This window comes from Cupressus sempervirens, chromosome 7, assembly GCF_028749045.1.
Source record: "Cupressus sempervirens isolate cs-2001-9-10 chromosome 7, ASM2874904v1, whole genome shotgun sequence".
In the NCBI taxonomy this organism is placed as follows: Eukaryota; Viridiplantae; Streptophyta; class Pinopsida; order Cupressales; family Cupressaceae; genus Cupressus; species Cupressus sempervirens.
The window spans coordinates 315,451,755-315,468,135 of NC_143124.1; positions in this window are offsets into that span (position 1 = coordinate 315,451,755).

The window sequence follows — 16,381 nt, forward strand, 5'->3', positions numbered from 1 at the left end:
ACATGTGTAAATTCATATGGACATGTATATTTGTAGTTTTATAATTAATTTTGTAAATTTATTCATTTACATGCATGTAGGTCTTTAAAATTTACAAAATGAGAAAATACATGTTCAAGAAGATTTGAGTCATGACAATTTGCTAGGATAAAACCACAGACAGAAATAAAAACTACATACAAATATAACCAATAACATAAAAATAATAGATCACACAGAAATGAACACAAGGCACCAAGATTTAACTTGGTTCACCCAATCCTGGGCTATGTCCACCAAACAACAAGTTCGATCGTATTACAATCCAGTGATTACAACCTAATTACAATCTGTAATCCCTTATAGCTCAATATCGCTGCAAGAAGCAATTTCACATCACAACATAATGAAAATAAGAAACCCTAAACCATTTTATACAAGTATTGAACTTCTTTAGGGTTATAACATGTCGGCCATAAATTAGCCATAACTTTAGTGGAAAATCTACGAATGACGAATCTACAAATAGTACCAAATTTATTTATTTTTAGGGGCGATGCCCCGAACCCTACTAATTATGGAGTAGGTATAGTACATTCCTGATCAGTTGCCATAATCTTACAATCTCCCACTTGGGGACTGATCAGGCTCCACACTAAGCAACAATATCCCACTTGGAGACTAATCCTGTAGCAATACCACTACCACATGGGGCTCCCACTAGATCAAACCATCCTGGACTTTACTGTTCTTTTATTCATGTTCAGTCTAAAAGACCAACCGAAGCTAAAGAGGAGTTCAACTTTTCCCTTGTTACAACCTTTGTCAACATATCTGCTGGATTGTTATTTGTATGTATCTTCTCTAGCTTTAACTATCCATCCTCCAAAACTGACCAAGTGAAATGGTACAACAACTGTATGTGTTTGGTCTTAGAATGCAGAGCTGAATTCTTTGCAAGATGAATGGCACTTTGATTATCTGTGAACAAATAATTATCCTTCTGAGGATGTCCCAATTCTTCCAAGAAGAACTGAAGCCATATCATCTCCTTGGTTGCCTCTGTAGCAACAACATACTTTGCCTGTATAGTGGATAGAGCATTAATCTTCTATAACCTAGAAACCTAGCTCACGGCTGCCCCACCAACAGTAAAGACATAACCTATAGTACTCCGCCTGGTATCAATATCCCCTACCAAATCTGAGTCAAATAGCCTTGTAAATCAGTAGTAGAGCCCCTAAAGTGTAAACACTTATTGGATGTTTGTCTCAAATATTTGAGAATCCACTTGATAGCATTCCAATCCTCAAATCTTGGATGACTCATATACCTGCTAATGACTCCCACTGCATGTGCAATATCTGGCCTAGTGCATACCATAGCATACATCAAGCTTCCTACAGCTGAAGCATAGGGTACCTTGGACATCTTATCATCCTCTTCCTATCTCTTAGGACACATCTCCTTAGTCAATTTCAAATGACTAGGCAAAGGTGTGTTGACAACTTTAGCATTCTCCATAGAGAAACTTTGCAACACCTTCTCAATATAATCAGCTTAAGATAGCGTTAATGTTATGTTCTTCCTATCTCTGCAAATCTTCATACCAAGGATTTGTTTTGCTACCCCCAAATCCTTCATAGCAAATGCATGTGCTAACTGGCATTTTAGCCCCTTATTATGATCCATGTTAGACCCAGCTACAAGCATATCATCAACATATAAACATAAAATAGTGTAGCTATCATCATCCAACCTCTTAAAATAAACACAATAATATGAATGACACCTGTTATAGCCATGCTCATACATAAACCTATCAAATTTTAGATACCATTTCCGAGGTGCTTGCTTCAAGCCATATAAACTTTTCTTCAATTTGCACACTAAGTTCTCCTTACCTTTGACATCAAATCCCCGTGGTTGAGCCATATATATTTCTTCATCCAAATCACCATGAAGGAAGGCTATTTTAAAATTTGGCTGCTCTAAATGCAAATCTTTAGTAGCCAGAAGACTTAAAATAGTACAGATAAAAGTCATTTTAACAACAGGAGAAAATATCTCATCAAAATCAATTCCCTTTTTCTATGCAAATCCTTTTACAACTAACCTAGGCTTAAATCTTTTCTTACCTCCTTCCTCTTCTTTCAACCTATAAACCCACTTATTCTGTAAAGCCTTTTTACCTGTAGGCAACTTGCACAAATCCCATGTCTTATTATTTAGCAAAGAGTCCATTTCATCTTTCATTGTAGACTCCCACTGAATCTTAGTATCCAGCTACACACCTTCATCATAACTTTCAGGTTCACCAGCATTAGTAAGTAAAATAGAATACAAAGAGAGAGAAAATCTTTGTGGAAGTCTAATTTGCTTCGTTGACCATCTAACATTCACTGGTGTGTGTGGTATTTGTTGTTGCATTTGTTGTACATGATGAGGAATGACTAGAACATCAACTTTTTGATGCAGAGGGTTTATGGGATTCAGTAAAACTCTCTATAGCACCAACAAGATCATCCAATGATCTAAATATAGTTTTCAATTTGTTAGACCTTCCAGGCCTAACCCCAAGGCTTGCCTCCTAGGTATAGCCTTACTTCCCTTGAAATCCCACAACCCTTGCTATTGGATCATCACCCTAGATTCCATGAATTTTCACTCCCATAAGTCCTCTTCATGTTATTTAATAATCTATTCTTTCCGTACAACTTTCTTGAGTCTTGCTGAAATTTCAAACAAGCTCTTTTATGCTTCTAGATAGACCCGTACACAAACAGATGTAACTTTTTAACTAGGCCAAAAATTATCAATCTCACCGTTGATAATGGGAAAAATTAGGTTTTCACCGACATAGTCAAATTTCAGAAAGATCCAACGGTTGGTTAAAAAGATATGGGCTCCACACTGAGCAGCATTTTAAGAGTTTCTAGACTTCCAGGACAGATTTGAAGTTTATGCTTCAAATGCTTCACCAGTCAGCATATATTTATAAACCCCATAGAAAATTGGAAAGAGGACTCAAATATCATTCCAAAACATATACCTAATGGTATCTTTCTTTACACAAAAACTCTAAACCAAACAGATTTTTCCTCTCTGAAGGCTCATCCAATCACGGGGATCAGCCTAGGGCATCACCATAACTTAGTTTGAAAGCTCTGTAGAAACAAAAAGAACAATATAATACAATTTAAAACCTCCATTACCACTTCCCACCAGATATAAAGCATTTTAAATCATGGTAAGTGGCAATAGAGTCCTCTTTTTGCCTGGCAATGCTGAAAATCAAGATTCTAGACTGGTTGATAGTAATTGCTTATAACTTCTCAACCAGATTGATTCAAAGAATGAGACTAAGTGAAAATGAAAGGTAATTCAGAAAAATAATTAAATATTACAACAAGAAATCAAAAAGCATCAGTACACTATCTGTACAATGCATCAAAACTCATAAAAAACTCAGAAAACAAGCTATAACAGCACTTTTTTTGTACTTTCAATGATGGATTTCCTCATTAATGCCAACCAACGAAAGAAAAAATCATTACTTGACTTATATAAGCCTTATAACGTGTGTCTACAGTAACCAACTTCTCTTATCCTTTCAAAATGCTAAGTATCCTTGCAAAATACTAAATTATTCACAACCTAGGAAATGCGGACTATGACAAACAAAATGGACTATGACAAGTCCTTTATTACAAACAGATAAACTTATGAGATTAACTAAATCATCTCAACACAACTAAGAATAATTAAAATTAGAACTCAATTAAAACTCACTAACTAGACTTAACTATCCATTTATAGCGAGGGTGCTCTGCACCACTTTTGGAGTATCATCTAGCACTACATAATCATCTTCTTTCTTCTCATGTTGGTACAATAGATCTTTGTGCAACACTTTCTTATTGAATATGACATCCCGACTTCTTACAATTTTATGATTTTCAAAATCCCAAAGCCTATAACCAAATTAATTAATGCCATATCTAGTAAAGACACCTTTCTTTGATTTAGCTTCTAGTTTAGTTCTATTTTCAAAGTTTATATGAGCAAAAGCTTCATAACCAAAGGTCTTGAGAAAAGAATAACTCACCTTCTTACCAGTCCATGCCTCCTCTGGAATACCACAGCCCAAAGTAGTAGAGGGACCTCTATTAATCAAATATACTTTAGTATTGATAACCTTCACCCACATGTGTAAGGGCAACCCAGCATGCAACCTTATGCTCCTTGCGTGCTCCATTATAGTCATGTTCATGCGTTCAACCACTCCATTTTCATGTGGAGTCCTTGGAATAGTTTTCTTTCTATGAATACCATTAGTGGAGCAATAATCTTCAAATTCATGACTGCAATACTCACTTCCATTATTAGATCTAGGACATTTTAATTTCTTACCAGTCTCATTTTCAACCAAGCATTTCCATTTCTTAAAAGTTTGAAATACATCAGAATTCTGTCTAAGAAAATAAACCCATACTTTTCTAGTTGCATCATCAATAAATGTAACATAATAATGAGAGGCACCAAGGGAAGATACCTGAGCTAGTCCCCATACATCTATATGCACAAGCTCTAATTTCTTCTTTTTATTTTCCTTCCCAGTCTTTACAAAACTCACTCTCTTTTGTTTTCCATACACACAAATTTCACAAAAATCCATATTAACACATTTCAAACTTGGTAAAACTTTCTTTGAATGAAGTACTTTAATACCTTTCTCACTCATGTGCCCAGGTCTATTGTGCCACAGTGCTGTATCAGAATCTACAACAGCTATTTGTTCTCCCTGCTCAACTGCATCAATTGTTCTTGAACATTCATTTTTTCTCTAAAACAATCAAAGTAGAAGGAACAATATGACCTGCACAAAGATATAAGGTGCCTACTTTCACACGTTTTGCTACTACAAGGGAACCTTTTGAAACCTTCCAATTTTTATTATTAAAAGTAACTACACAACCCTCATCACTGAGTTGCCTCGCTGAAATTAAATTTCTACTCAGCCTTGGAACATGTCTTACCTCATGCAACTTAATCTTAATTTTTTCGTTTCCAACAATTTTACAGGGTTCATTATCCCCCAAATAAACAAGCCCAAAATCCCCTTGGACATAATCAATGAAATAACCTCTATGAGGTGTAGCATGAAATGAAGCACCAGAATCTAAAACCCATGAATCGTCAACACTTTCTAAAGATAGAAGGAAAGCATCCTCTTCAAATTTGTTACTTACCACATTTGTCTGCTTGTCTCCATCTGATTTATCTCCATTTTTCTTTCGATTCCAGCAATCTTTATTTTTATGCCCTAGTTTCCCATAGTACCAGTAGTCGTTTGGTCCTCTCGATTGAGACCTCTTCCCCTTTGACTTTTCTCTTGATTTCCCATGATTTCTAGAGTTACTTCCTCTCTTAGTTGTTCTACCCCTGCTTTGTGCATTGAAAGAACTTCCTGATGTAGATCCACTTGAGGATTTCCTACAAGTTTCCTGACTCAAAACAACACCGATCACATAATCATATTTTAGGGTATTAGATCTAGTAATAGAATTACTCATAGCCATTACCAAGCCATTCTATCTTTTAGGCAGAGAACACAAAATCAGGAGAGCGCTAATTTCTTCATCAAAATTGAGACCCATAAAAGATAACCGACTAGTAATAGTATTAAAATCATTTAAATGATCTGCAATAGATCCACCTTTTTCTATTTTCATATTAAATAAATGCTTCATGAGAAATACCTTATTTGAAGTAGAGGGCTTTTCATACAGTGTCACTAGGGTTTTCATCAACTCTTCTGTCGTCTTCGCTTTTGTAATGTTAAATGCTACCGATGGTGTCAGGCATAACCGAATGCTTCCAAGTGCCTTTCTATCCAAAAGATCCTATTCAACATCTGACATAGATCCCTAATTCTTGGCTTTTCCTTCCAATGGCTTCCATAAATCCTTCTGATAAAGATAATCTTCCATTTGCATCTTCCATAACTGGAAGTTCTACCCATTAAACCTATCAACCCTCATCTTACCCTCATCTGCCATCATTCCCACTCAACCGTGAGACTTTCCTACAGAGGATAACTGAAAGACAACCTTGCTCTGATACCACTTGTTAGGATAAAACCATGGATAGAAATAAAAACTACATATAAATATAACCAACAACATAAAAATAATAGATCACACAGAAATGAACACAAGGCACCAGGATTTAACATGGTTCACCAAATCCCTGGGCTACATGATGTAGTGCCTGCCCCTAGTTCGCATTTCTATTATCATTGTCAAATTCCTTAGGCTGATTTTATGCATTAATTAGTTTTAGAGATACTGGATTTACAATACTAATGATATTATTTCATGACTTTAATTACAAATGTATCAGTTATTATTGCTTAGTTGATTTCATTCATGTTTTGTTAATGATATTTTGATGATCCTAGTTAGTAAATGTGGTTTCTTTTATAAAAATGTTAACATGATGTCTTTAATGATGATTATATTGTATTGATAGAGATGCATTATTATATGTATGCATTTGATGATACTTACCCCATACTTGCATGTGTATGGTGCGCATGTTTATTTTATCTTTCTGTTTGACGTGTTTGATGTGGTTAAGGGAGGGAGTCATAGTCACCTGCTAGTCGGGATCTACACGATGAACCACTCCCCGCCATTGTCTGTTTAGTTTAGATATATTATATACATGTACATGCTCGTCTTTTATGCAGGATGTAGGTACCGAGCATCGACTTCCCTGAATTGCCAGGATGAGCGTGCCCTATTACAAATACTCAAATGGTGAGAATGGGAAGATAATGATTAGGTCCAATCTTAGCCATAAGCCTATAATACTTGTCCTACAAAGAGGACTCGTAACAGACTGTCTACCTTTTTTAAACCCGTGAGTATTTTATGCGTATGTTGTTTTGTGAGTCTTTGATGTATTTTCTATTAATTAAACATAATTAATAGATTAAATTAATAATTTAATTTAATAGAGAATTATTATGATATTATGAATATTTAATTATATTTAATTAATTGAGAAATTAATTAAATATAAACAATTGAATTGGAAGATAAAAGTTTTAAGATTAAATTTAGAACATGATAATATCAATTTAATTTAATAATAATATATTTAGAGTTCATTTTTAAATAAATGCTAAATATTATTGTTATTTAAGTTAATAAATATTTATCAAATTAAACGTTCAAAATATATTAAAAAGGAAAAAGATATTAATTTATGGAAAAGATTTAAGTTCGCATGAATGAGTTTTAAATATAAGAGATTAATTTAAAAGATAAAATATGTGAACTTGATTAAGATATTTTATTAAGTGCACATGATATTTAAGGTTATAAATTTATTAAAGTAAAGTAAAGTGGAAAGTTAAATAAAGTAATTTAACAATTCACTTAAAGTGCATGAAGGAATAATAAAATAATATTTTAATTTAAAAAGAAAATTAATTGTGCATGAATGAATTAATTAAATAAAATAATTATTATTTTAGAGTTGTGGAGATAGAAACCCTAAGGGGTAATTAGATTCTATATTAGAGGGTTTTGGGGTCATTATTAGGGGGAGAGTTTTTCAGACACGGGTTTTCAAGGCACACACAGGTTTTTGGAGAGCAATTGGAAGGGTTTGGAAAAGAAGGAATTTTTTTCGTAGCTTGAAGGATATTGTTGCATTAGAAATCTTTGTCCAGCTGTTAGAGTTTTAGCATCAGTACGAGGTAGGATTTTGAAATCCTGTGAATGCAATTTTAATTGGAAATATCTGTTTGCTTCGTGATTGTTGGGTGATTGAAATTATGTTTATCATCTCGATTGTTTCAAGATCTGATTGGTTAAAATTAGTTTCTCATTTGTTATACAGAAGAATCATAGAGGAAATTAATTAAATCACATAGGGTTTAAAGGAAAAGAAAGATTTAAAATTAGATATTTGAAATTTGATAGGTCAGACTTAGTTTTCTTGTCAGGGTAATAATGTAAATATTATATATATAATTATAGAATTATTGAAATGTATTTCATAAATTGTAAATAAAATAAAAATTATAAATTTATAAAAGAATTCTTAAATTTCACATATAATAATACATAATTCATATTAATTTTTAAAATTTCATTAAAAAAAAAAAAACATTAAACAAATTTATTATTAAATACGGGGGGGGGGGGCGATTTTACCCACCCCTACCCCCGTACCTGCTGCCGGCATTACGGCTGCGGCAGCCGGAACTGTTGCTGCCACAGGCAGCAGTTGTACTGCTGTTGCGCGTAGCAGGGTACCCTGCTGTCCTAGGTACCAGGCCGACGGGCCTTTAAACACGTCATTTGATTTGTATTTTTCATTTTTTATAAATTTTAATACATTTTAAAATTTATTTAATTTAAATGGTAATAAATTATATTATAGATTAATAACATTTTGTGTTATTCAATTTTATAATTATTTATTAATAATTTTACTTTTAATTTTTATAAATGTTTTATAATTAAATAAATTTAAATAATTTTATTAATTATTCATTTAATCTAATTAGATTTGATTTAATTAGGATCTATTAATGATAAGAATTAATTAATGAAGTTATTAATTTATCATATTTGATAATATTGATTTTATTAAAATTATGGTTATTTTATTTAAAATCAATGAACTGTTATTTTCTTTTTTATAACCTAAATGGAATAAAACGATTATTTCTAGATTATTCTACTAGGAAATGACTTTTATTATGATGGTAATTTTACATATTTAAGTTGGATAAATGAATGAGTTATAGGGTGGAATAAATCAAGAATCTCCTACACTTGAAACGTACATTGAACACAAAAATGAAACTTTACTTTTGACTTTGTTGTGTATTATCAAATCAAACCAAACTATGAAACTGTGGTGTTGCTTGTACTATTTATGCCTTTGGATTTTGGAGTCAATTAGGTGTTGACCAGTCTAGGATGTACACCAGAGGTTTTTTGAGATTTCTTGTATACTATATTTATGGGACTAGATGTTGTGATGTGTTTTGTGATTCATATTGGAGATTATATTATGAGGTTTATCTTGTGGAGCATTTATGTGTACTTGAATGGGAGAGTCATCTTATTATCAGGTTGCCTGTTAAGGAACCGAGTTTGATTTTTATGAATGTTGTGGTATGGGACACAACTGTGTTTTTATGTGCATAGGAGAGGTTGTCTAGGTACGTGACTTGGGAGTGGCTTGCATAGGGGTCCAGGACCCAAAGTGGTTAGTACCAGGGTAACCTAATGCAAGTTATGTTATAAGTGATAATCTAGTAAGTAAAATTTATGGGGGGTAAACACACTAAAAAGATAAGTTAGAGATATTTGATCTACCCATGCCTTTAGTGCTTGTATAGACTAAGGATGGGAATGAGATGAGTGCCTCGTCTTCTTGAGAAGGCTTTCTAGTTTCCATATGTGTGATGTTGAGGGTCCGGGGTTCATTGTAACCAGTCCAGGGTAACTCAACGCTTGAGGGTCCGGGGTCTCTTAAGAGATCAGTCCAGGGTAACTCAAGCAGCCATGTGATGACACTCCCTAGTATGTAGCCTGAGTCTCCTCTGTAGATTTGTGTATCTCTGGTGGTGTACTTATTGTTGGATGTGGTGTATTTATTGTTGGATATGTTCATTATGGTTATTTACTTTCATTAATGATGATTGGTGATTCATGGATGTTGTACTTTTGACATGTGACTTTTGACTTGAGATGATTATCTTTCGTTGACTTTATTTTATGATCTTGGTATTTGGTTTATACTTGGTTCGTGTATGATGTTTGGTTATGTGGTGTCAGTATTGGATTGAGTGTTCTTACTTTTGGTTTATTTTATCTTCTTGAGTAGTATGGGTTACCTTTGAGGTAGTTTTGGTTATTAGGGGTACCTTGCCTAGAAATGTTTTATGTTTGATAGCCGTTTGTGGATCGTTCATTATCTTCCCTACACGGTGGGAGTGGAAGCCTGACTAGGTAACCACATGGTCGGGAGGTAGTGCCTTCTTACCATTTGGGTTCCCCTTTACATTGCCAGCTGTTGGATGTTCATTGCAGAAGATGTACCTTTATCATTCTTATTTCTTATCTTAAAGACTTATATTCAGATGATGTATATATGTTATCATGTATTCTGATTTATTGTATCTATTTTCACATACCCCGCGACATGTGCAGTGGATGTTATTTAGTGGATGTACTTTCATTGTATTGTTTATACTTATGCATTTGCTTATGCGATTATGTATCTGTTATTCCTTTATGATCTTGAGACATTGTACTTGAAACTTAAACTAATTAATTTAAAATTATTAAATGTGACTCAACGTAAAGGAATCCTTGAGGAATTAAAACTGTATCTGTAATTGCAAATGTGTATTGGATATGTATGCTCTTATTGCTTCCGCATTAATGTTATCTTGATGTTGTTTAAACTTTTAAAAAAAAAAAAAAGTTCAGTAAACATTGTAACATGTTAGGTTTAATTCTCTTTGGTTCTCGAGCGGGGCGTTACACATCCACCAAACAGCAAGTTTGATCTTATTACAATTTAGTGATTACAACCCGATTATAGTTCGTAATCCCTTATAGCTCAATACCACCACAAGAAGCAATTTTGCATCACAACATAATGAAAATACCTGTTATCATTTGTTCACCCGCCAAGATTCAAATTTCAAACATTCGGCCTGTCCAATGGCTAATTCCCAAAGTTAATATTATTTTAATGCCTAAAGCCTTATAACATGGTTTCTACGGCCTGCAGGTTCTCCATCGTCAGATCTAAGGCAGATCAACGGTTGGCGCTATCTCACCATTGGAAGTTGCACGGTTAATACATTAGTGACATGACACCTAGAGGACACGTGTCCGGTGGGTCCAATTTGTTGGGAAGACATGTTTTGGCAGGTCGAAAAGGTTCCACGACACCGTGGGTGCTATGTCGCTATTGTGTGTTGGCCAAAAATATCTTCATAGCAACATAGCGCCCGACGAAAAAGGTTTCACGGTGGGCAAGTTGTGTCACCGAGAAATTTTTATGGTGGGCGGTCAGTTCACAGGCCGGAGATGAGAAATGCCGATGAGGCATTATGTCGCCATTGAAAAACTCACGAGTTTTTCAATAGCGACATAGTGCCTAACGGAAAGTCACCGCAGAAAAGAACTTCAGGCAAATGAGTTGGGTCCCATTTTGTACTTTGTTTGCCTAGTTGGAAGGGTCCTCAATCTACGCTAACAAATCAGAACATGCCACATCTGCAAGAAAAGGCTACTCAATGGGTCAAGGCGATACAGGTCGCTAGGATGAAGCTACGCGGACCAGTGTGGAGTCGCCACGTGTGTTATGGGACCAAGGTTCTAATATGATTAGTAGGATCAGGGAAAGTCTTTCGTGGCCATAGGATCAGTTCATATCGATGGTCAGCGCTATGTCGCTTATCAAAAGTTGCACGATGAATATGATGGCGACATAGCTCCTGGAGGACATGTGTCCTTGTGGGTCCAGGGATGTCAGTGAAGATTCGTCAGATAGTTAGTACGTGGCCAATTCCTATTCATTGATGCGCTGAGGGGAATGATCTATCTCGCTCATCGTTAGATCAGTTCTAATCAATGACTGGCGCCATCTTGCTATGGTGAAGTTGTGTGATGTTTACCATAGCGACATAATGCCCTTCCACCACGTTGATCAGCGGGGCCAGGTCTCACCAAAGTACGCCAAGTGTCATTCAAGTGTGGTGCAGTTGCTGAGGTGGTGCTAGATATGATGGGTTCGGGGTAAGGATAGCAGTGATACAACGAGTCTTCACGATTGTCAGATTTAAAGCCGATCGACAGATGGCGCCATCTCGCTATGGTGAAGTTGTGCGATCTTTACTATAGCGACATAACATTTTTTCGACACGTGTCTTGCTGGCTCAGCCAAAGTTGATGGCTAGCGGCTGGCGGTTTGTGTGATCGTCACAGTTAGTAATAACAGTTTGAAGGGTGACGCGATTAGTTCAATAAAGGAAGGTCAACCATAGAGGACTTCCCAGGTGGCAAAATGAAAAGAAGCGATTTGCCTGCATGGCCCAGTTGGTACATAAGGAACTGTTTGACTTGTTTTGACCTCATGGGTTCATGAGCCAGAAATAATGAATCAGGTCTTTTGCTGCGAGATTTTGATCTTGTGATCAATTCCATCGACTGAGAAGTGAATACAAAGTGCAAGGACATTCTATCATCATTGCAGATCTATCTACTATGTCAGGGGATGTTTTCTGGCACCGTTCTATCTTCTCCAGGCTCTTTCTCAGAGAAATATTAGATTTTTTGATACTCAAACCACCAGATCTTTGATTGGATTTTTAGGGTGAGAAGTTAATACCAGTAGGTGAGAAGTAAATGTAATGCAAAAAATCCTCAGTTATGCTTGAACTATAAAGGCAATTTTGTAATCTTTCTAAGGAGGACTCCTTTTCTGATTTCTCTGTTACTGCTCGCAAGTCTGCAGTGTATAATCCCCTTTGTCTCTGAGCTGTATAACATTCTATATCATCTCCTTCAGCTATTGATGTGTATGTGCATCCTTCTTGCCTCTCATTGGTATATTGTTGAGATCTGTGGCTTGCATAGTGTGTCTATTTTTTGGCCTATTGGATAATATATAAGTGAAATCCTTTTCTTTGTGTTATTCAGTTTGGTTTCCTGATCTGTATGTGGTTATTGATTGACATAAGTCTGGGTGTGTATGTCTTTTCAATGTTATCTTGGTTTTGTAGTGCATATATGGGCAGAAATGAAGTCTGAACACTCTATTTTGGTGCATCACCTCCTTAGATTAGACTAGGTAGATTTTCTTTCGTGCTCTCCTTCTCCCTTTTCCTCTCCAAGAGTAGTTAGGTGCACCCTGATAGTAAGAGGAAGCTGGCCTTCTTCAGAGACTCATCCTCGCAGTTCAAGTCCCACAGCTTGGAGGTTGTTTCCATATTTCACTAGGTTGTCCTCGCGCATAGGCCTTGGACAAGGGTGCAAACCTAAGTGACAACAATACCCAACCCTAAACCCTTTTATACAAGTATTAAACCATTGTAGGGTTATAACATGTTGGCCATAAATTAGCCATAACTTTAGTGGCAAATCTACAAATAGTACCAATTTTTTTTTTTTTTGGGGCAATGCCTTGAACCCCACTAATTATGGAGTATGTATATTACTTTCCTGATCAGTCACCATAATCCAACACAATCCATGACATAACAATCAGAGACATGACAATCCAAGACATAACAATCTAGGACGTGACAATTCAAGATATGAACCAATGGAACTTGGAGAAGGATCATGATTAGTTTCTCAAATTGGTATGGATGAATGCATATGACTAGCCAAAAGTTAAAAGAAAAATGCTAGCCATAGAAATTTAGATCATTTGCTTACAATGGATGTAGATAAATTGAAATCACTTGCTGATATTAAATCACTAAGTCTTTCAAAAAAAAGAGAGCTATGAATAAGATAGTAAAACAAATAGAATGTAAATTTGATGTTTTGGAAACAATTGAAAAAAATCAAGTACTTGCTTGGGTTATTTTACCAAAAAACGTGGAAGTCATTAAAATTACTAGGTGTAGACACAACATCAAAAGAGAGAAAATTTTCTAACATGCAAGGTCATATTATTGAAAATGTTAAGAAAGGTTTGAGCTCTATAGGGTAGAAAAATAAAAGTAAAGATAAGAGTGCTACAAGAAGAGTTATGTTGCAATCTATTCTTAGTAGTAGTAGTATACCGCAAAATAGACAAATATCTTCAATTTCATCACATAATGGTTTTAGTAGAAAAATCATATAATGATATGATTGATGATATAATAAAAAATTCGGTAATATCTTTTTGGAATGACAATAGTCACCCATCATCAAATACTAGAGATGTTATTAGACATAGGATTATATATAACCTTTATGAACATCATACAAGACATCAGATGGACATAACACAACATGAAATTATGTCTCATTATGTATTTCAAATCCTGATATAAAGATTGGGCAAACATTATTTAAAATATTGAAGCCATATTATGTTAGGAGAAATAGAGTGTTGGAAACATGTTTTATCATTATCATATTGAATTTGATCTCCACTATCAAGTTTATCATAAATTTATAGAAGAAATTTTTGGTTACAAAAATGCCCCTCCAAGTAGATGAAGTGAGTTCATCTCATCTATTTGATGATAAAAAATAGATTCCTATTAGTGAAATCAATTGTATTAGAGGAATATGTGACACATGTTCTAATTTGGATCCTTTTCCTTTGAATAATAAAGACATTGATGTCACAAAAATAATAACTTGTAAGGGGTACAAGTATCCAACGAATCAAACTAAATTTGGGAAAGGATAAAAAATATTAGAATATGTTGAAGAGGACATGAATGTTGGAGCATCTATGGACAATTTTAAAAGTTTGATATAACCATATATTCACCATGTATATTTTGCAAAGTGGCAAGAACAGCAATTTCAAAAACTTAGAGATAACTTCCCACTTGGAACCATTTTATTATTTATTGACTTTGTAGAAAACTATTTATTTTTTCATCAAAAGGCTATTTAATTAGACTACTATTTTTTAGATAAGGTTACTATTATGGTGAAAGTGTGATATTATCATGCATAATTAGATTTGGATGGTATTCAAAGCATAGTTAAAGCATGAGTTATCAAAAAATAATATCACTTCTATATAAGTGATGATAAAGAACATGATATTCATTATGTAGAACATTGTTTCAAGAAATATTTTGCATATATCAAAGAAAGAGGCATAAGTATTGATAAACAATATGTTTGGTTGGATGGGTGTGTTGCAAAATTCAAATTTTCTCAACCATTTTATGCACTTTGTTGATATCATTGTGATGAAAATATACCACATGTGTGGAGTTTCATTGAAAGTGGACATGAAAAAGGTGAATATGATGGTGCTAGAGCTTGTATCAAATGCGTGCTATAAAAGTATCAAATGATTTATAAGGGAATTTTTATAAATAATGGACATGACATTGTTGAATGGTGGAAGACACATTTTGTATCAAATGAGGTTGGTGCATTAGCAAGAGTGAGTCAAATAGTACCATGTAGAGTCTTTTGAGATATATTAGTTAAATTTACACATATGTGTATATATAGTTTCTCTTAAAACTAGATTAACTTATACACACATGACATGTGAGTATATATTTTTGTCTCTAAATTTTTTCTTTTATACATATTAAATATGTGTCTTCGGTCATGGATAGAAAATCTATGTGTGGTTGCAAGGGGATAGAAAAAACACTATCCTTACATTCTGTTATGAGTACTGATCATTGCAATTGGACATTTTACACAAGAGAGTATTCATGTTATTGTTGTTATTGTATTGCTAAGAAATAAAATGAGTTCATCAATTAGGATCATGGATATGTAGGTGTATGGTCTTCGGTTTAACTTGTTGTTACTAATATAGATAATCAAGATGAAGACTAAAACTTTGACCACATTCATTTGATTTCTATTGATTATAACCATATGACTTCAATGTATGTGTGTGTGTGTGTGTGTGTGTGTGTGTGTGTGTGTGTGTGTGTGTGTGTGTGTTTACACACACACACACACACACACACACACACACACACACACACACACACACACACACACACACTCACAAATAAATTTTAGAGCTCACAATTTATATACATATGATATTTAAATTGTACATGTATAGGCAAAGTCTTCATAGTTATTTTTGAGCTTTGAAATATAGAAGGAGTGAGTTAATATTTATTACATTTCACTACTGAAAGGATAAAGTTAATTGATCCTAAAGAAAGATCAAATTTTATTCCTTGCAATTATGTGCATTAAACTAACTCAAATTATGTGTGTTTATATTTTATGATGAATTTATTTATTACATAGATATGTGTACATTAAATTCAAATTCAAATTCATGGCCTACAGGTTTAGTTGTTTTGGAGGAAAGATATCTCATATATATATATATATGGACACATACACACAAACACACACACACACACGCGCGCGCATGCACACACACACACACACACACACACACACACACACACACACACACACACACACACACACACACACACACACACACACACACACACAAATAAGTTTTAGAGCTAACAATTTATATAAGTATGATATTTAAAATGCACATGTACATGTGAAGCCTTTGCATTTATTGTTGAGCCAAGAAATATAGTAGTGAGATACTATTTATTGCATTGTATTGCCGAAAGGATGAAGTTAATCGAACCTAAAGAAAGAGA